Raw genomic sequence first — 6000 nt, 5'->3', positions numbered from 1 at the left:
TCACCTTTATGCCCACACTACCTTTCTGGAAAAAGGAATCCGCCTGATTCCTCCATGCCCCATTAAAACCTTGCATGCGCATGGCCTGTTGCAAAAAGGGCCATTTGGCCTTGTCATATGCCTTCTCAAAATCTACTTTGAAAATCACCCCATCGAGTTTCTTCGAATGGATTTCATGTAGAGTTTCGTGTAAGACAACAACCCCTTCTAGGATATGTCTTCCAGGCATAAAGGCAGCCTGACTTGGTTGCACTACCGTATGAGCAATCCGTGTCAGCCTATTCGTGGCTACATTCGTAAATATCTTGAAACTAACATTCAAAGAGACATATAGGTTGGAATTGCTTGATGCAAATTGCTTCCTCTTTCTTTGGTAGCTGTGTTATTGTACCAAAATTCAAGTGGAACAATTGCATATGCCCAGAAAAGAAGTCATGAAACATAGGCATAAGATCATCTTTCACAATATGCCAACATTTCTTATAGCATTCTGCTGGGAACCCATCCGGTCCCGGAGCTTTATTGGGTTTCATTTGAGCGATCGCCTCAAAAACCTCCTTCTCAATAAAAGGTGCAGATAAAATGTCATTTTCATCTGACCTTAGCTGAGGAATATCCTCGATTACCTGCTCATCTAGGGTCACCGCGTTATCCACCGGGGGCCCAAAGAGTTGTTTGTAATAGTTGGATATATATAACTTGAGATTCTCATGACCCACCATGGTTCCCTCGTCTTGCTTGAGTTGGATAATTTTCTTTCTCCTATGTTTTCCATTCACAATCATATGAAAGAATTGAGTGTTATCATCCCCTTGGACGACTTTAAGTACTTTAGCGCGTAAGGCCCATTTCATCTCCTTTTCCCTAAGCAAGACCTGTAATTTCAACTCAGCTTCTGATTTAACATCTTGCTCTGTCGCATCCAGTAGAGTTGTTTCCGCCTTCAAATCCAGCATCAATATCAACTAGGTAAGTCTATCCTTCTCTTGTTTATAAATCCCACTCTCGTTTCTGGCCCAACCCCTCAAAAATTGCCTTAGATGCCGGATCTTGTTCTGCCAGCGCTCCATACTGGTTCTACCCGCGACGAGTCGTGCCCATTCCCTTGCGATCATTTCTAGAAAATCTGCTTTTCGGAACCAACTTAGTTCGAAAGAGAAGTTATTCTTATTGCCAATATGTGTTGCTTCACCTGAGTTAACTAACAGGGGTGTGTGATCGGAGATCCCCCTCTGCATCGCATGCATCGATACCAGAGGATATTTCTTTTCCCATTCCACAGTTGCGAGCACCCTGTCAAGCTTCTCATACGTAGGAATTGGAAGAGAATTTGCCCACATAAACTGTTTACCCATGAGCTCTATCTCCATGAGGTTGAGACTCTCAATGATCATATTGAACATAAAGGACCACCGCCCGTCAAAGTGATCATTATTCTTTTCTTCTTTCCTCCTAATGATATTGAAGTCTCCTCCCACTAGTATTGGTAACTCCTCATCCCCGCAAATCCTAACCAAATCTGCAAAAAAAGTCAGGTTTAAACTCGGGTTGGGCAACACCATATACCGCCACTAAGGCCCATCGAAATCCATCCAATTTAGACCTTCCCTAGAATTTAACCGTATAATCTCCTCTTACGACATTAATAACCTCCAGTGTTTCACACTTCACCCCTAATAGAATCCCACCCGACCGTCCTCTGGGTGGTAGGCAGTGCTAGTCAAAATCAATGCCACCCGTGAGCGAACCAAGAAATTGTGAAGTGAGGTTATCTCTACCATTTTCAAGAAGTGCGATGAAATCTAGTTTATCTTCTATGGCTGATTCAGCCAGAAATCGTATCTTAGCCAAGTCTGCTAGACCTCTGCTATTCCAAAATATTCCTCTCATACTTCATCGTGAAATTTTTTCTTCTGCTTGACTCGCGCACTTCTGCGGACCGCCGACACTGGATATATCTTCCTCTTCCAGGAGCGTTTAGGTTTATCCAGAATCAACACCGTGTCTCCGCTATTATTGGTCGGTTGTACCTCCACCACTAGAGGCGATAGGCCAACAAGTCCCTCGGACCCTTCATCACCAGCCTCTCCTTCGGCATCCGAAGTAGGCATCATTTCGTCACAAAATTTCTCTAGTGAAGAAATACCCATGATATTAATGTCAGCATCAGACATAGGTTTAATGGCGGCTAAATCTTGGATTAACTCTGAAGCTCTCTCAGCCTCTAAGTCTAAAATGTCATTAACTGATTTAGCAATTTATTTACCATTAGACCCCAGTGAGACTCCTATGTCATTTTCTTTAGCTATAATCTCATCTTCAGAAAAATGCATTATAGAACATTGCTTGTTAACTGACATACCTGTCTGGGTCTCAACGTATCTAAGCTTAGCGGCCCTCATAGCTCGTCCAAGCTGAAAGTCGTCAGCATCCGGCTGGTCCTAGACCCGGCTACTGACACGCCTGCCAGACGTCACCGGGTCCTGGTGCCCCCCGAACGCGATCACCTCCTCAGAAGTCTAGACCCGCGGCGACTGGCCCGTCGCCACGGGTGCGCCCATCGTGGTAGCCCCCGGTGTTGGTAAGGATGACGGTCTGGGTCCACCAGAACCTCCTCCCACCATCCCCACCGGCGGCCCATGAGCCATTACCTCAGTCGAAGTCGGTGCAAAGAGAGTTAGAGAAGCCACGAAGCTATGCGCGCGTGAATCGTGGGCCTCCTACCCATGACTCGTCCGCGCCACGGATTCCTCTGACTCCTTACCGGAGTAGTACGTGGAAGCACAACTGGCAGCAATGGGCTCGCCTGGGCCTCCTGCCCGGTCAAGTCCGCCATCCGCGCCACGGATCTCTCCGGACACCTCACTGGAGTCGTACGCGGAAGCACAACTGGCAGTGGCGGGCTCGCCTGGGCCTCCTGCCCGGACAAGTCCGGCTGCGTCCCCTCCTCGACCGTCATCCCAGAGCCAGAAGGGTCCCCAACTCCGCAGCCGGGGACGCCTCCACCAAGATGGAGCCCAAAATGAGAGGAGGCAACACGAACTCAGAAGCGTCATCACTCTCCACCCTATTGCCCCAGAGACGAGGAGGCGCAGAAGACGACCCGAAAGAACCAAATCTCAATGAGTGCATAGGAGTCGAAGATTGTGGCGCCGCACCCTTCTCCGGTGCCTTGGGGGTGGCTTTTCCACCCGCCGAACGAGGATCATCCCGAGAACTAGAGTCATCACTCTTTCCCTGATTACCCGTATCGTCATCTTTGTCTGACATGTACACATCCCCACCTCTGTTGAGAGCCTCCTGAAACATTTCGGCGTGCTCCAACTCAATCTCCAGGTTGTACATCTTACCAGCATGTGTCCATCTAACCACATCTGGTATAGGCTCAATATCCACAACGCTCACGAGCATCCTAGCAATCCCATGTGCACAGGTGAAAGGCATATCCACTCGCTCAGTCTTGCCAATAAGCGTCCCAATGTTGCAGACCACTCTAGCATCATTGAGAGGCTTAGATGGTGCCCCAGAAAAACGAACCCAAACCTGAGGTAGAGGTGTGCCCTATGGTTCTTTTTGCTTCCAAGCATCAAACTCTAGGAAGCACTCTATACCGGGCACACGAGCAATACCGAACTTAAGCAGTTTTTTCAGCTCATCGGCCGAAGGAAAATCAACCTTGTACAAATTGTCCTCAAGCCTAATAAGCTCCCAATGAAAATTCCCTAGAGCAAGCTCAGTCAACCTCTGGATAATCTTTGCCTTCGACAAAAAACCTTTAGTGACCTTAACCACACCCGTAGTTAAACTTTGCGGCACATCCGGAATAGCGGCAGGAGGCTCAAAAAACATCAACTCTGCACAACAGACCCCATATATAGTGACAACCGGCATCGGCTGCAACAAAGGGCATTCGCCCGAGTCGTGCATGACCTCGAAGCAGTTTAGGAAACCCATGCCTAGCGATCCGTCTGATCGCTTTTGCATTACATGCATGGGGGGACACAGAGTCCAACACCGGCACATGCAAAGACTCTTGGGCCAAGGGGCTCGCGTCTGGCCTCTAGGTTGCGAATTGGGCCTCATACCCAGTCCGCCCCTACCCCAGACTCAGCGCAACAAACTCTAGCCCAACCTCGGCACACATCTGGTTCAAACTCATGCAACGCACCACCCGGATCACGCCTGGACCGACGGCCGCCGGCGGCGTGTGAACCACCGCCGGAATTACTTTCTTCTTCTTTTTCAGGTGACCTTCGTCCACCCATCTGCCGGAAAATAATCCGACAAGGTGACATGCGGCAAACTTACCTTGGGAAGGGGACCTTTCCACGACTTGATTGCCAGCGCCGCAGATTTGCAGCCCGCCACCGGTCTTGGTGCGGAGCTCCTCTTGTTCTTGCGCCTCTCTCCCGGCATGATCTGGCAAGAAGGCGCAACAGCAGCTGCCGCCGATGTCGACAATGACAGGTGCATCATTGACCCTTTGGCCGCAGTCGAGTGACGATCTTCAAACTCCTCTTCTTTGTCATCTACAAGCACCCAGAACCTTCCTCCAATCCTCGGGTCTGATCTCGTGATTTGATGCTCTGAAGTAGTTAGATCAACAATCTCGATCTGCTCCTCCCCGCTGGAAGAAACCTGCAAGCAATCTAGCACAATAATCTCGAAAAAATCAATTTGCAACCGTGTACCAGTTTGAATTGTTTCACCATCGTCCAGGTACCGCCCAGCTATAATGTCGTGATCCTCATCCCTCACCATCGTTCATCTCGACGGCGAGTGCGCGTACACGAAGCCATCCTGCTGATACGTCTCCGTCGTATCTACTTTTCCAAACACTTTTGCCCTTGTTTTGGACTCTAACTTGTATGATTTGAATGGAACTAATCCGGACTAACCTTGTTTTCAGCAGAATTGCCATGATGTTGTTTTATGTGCAGAAAACAAAAGTTCTCGGAATGACCTGGAACTCCACGGGATATCTTACAATAAATAATAAAAAATCCTCGCCAAATATGAAGACCAGGGGGCCCACACAATTCTCACGAGGGTGCCCCCCCCCTAGGGCGCGACCCCCTACCTCATGGGCCCCCTAGAGACCCCCCGACTCCAACTCCAACTCTATATAACTTCTTTCGGGGAGAAAAAATAAAGGAGAAGAAATCATCGCGTTTTACAATATGGAGCCACCGCCAAGCCCTAAAACCTCTCGGGAGGGCTGATCTGGAGTCCGTTCAGGGCTCCGGAGAGGGGGATTCGTCGATGTCGTCATCATCAACCATCCTCCATCACCAATTTCATGATGCTTGCCGCCGTGCGTGAGTAATTCCATCGTAGGCTTGCTGGACGGTGATGGGTTGGATGAGATTCACCATGTAATTGAGTTAGTTTTGTTAGGGTTTGATCCCTAGTATCCACTATGTTCTGAGATTGATGTTGCTATGACTTTGCTATGCTTAATGCTTGTCACTAGGGCCCGAGTGCCATGATTTCAGATTTGAACCTATTATGTTTTCATCAATATATGAGAGTTCTAGATCCTATCTTGCAAGTCTATAGTCACCTATTATGTGTTATGATCCGTTAACCCTGAAGTGACAATAATCGGGATACTTACCGGTGATGACCGTAGTTTGAGGAGTTCATGTATTCACTATGTGCTAATAATTTGTTCCGGTTCTCTATTAAAAGGAGGCCTTAATATCCCTTAGTTTCCATTAGGACCCCGCTGCCACGGGAGGGTAGGACAAAAGATGTCATGCAAGTTCTTTTCCATAAGCACGTATGACTATATTCGGAATACATGCCTACATTACATTGACGAATTGGAGCTAGTTCTGTGTCACCCTATGTTATGACTGCTACATGATGAACCGCATCCAGCATAATTATCCATCATTGATCCAATGCCTACGAGCTTTCCATATGCTGGTTTATGCTTATTTACTTTCCCGTTGCTATTGTTACAATCACTACAAAACACCAAAAATATCACTTTGC

The sequence above is a fragment of the Triticum urartu genome, chromosome 7A, assembly GCF_056163025.1.
Source record: "Triticum urartu cultivar PI428250 chromosome 7A, HENAU_Tu73, whole genome shotgun sequence".
In the NCBI taxonomy this organism is placed as follows: domain Eukaryota; kingdom Viridiplantae; phylum Streptophyta; class Magnoliopsida; order Poales; family Poaceae; genus Triticum; species Triticum urartu.
Note: the sequence above shows the minus strand (reverse complement) of the source record.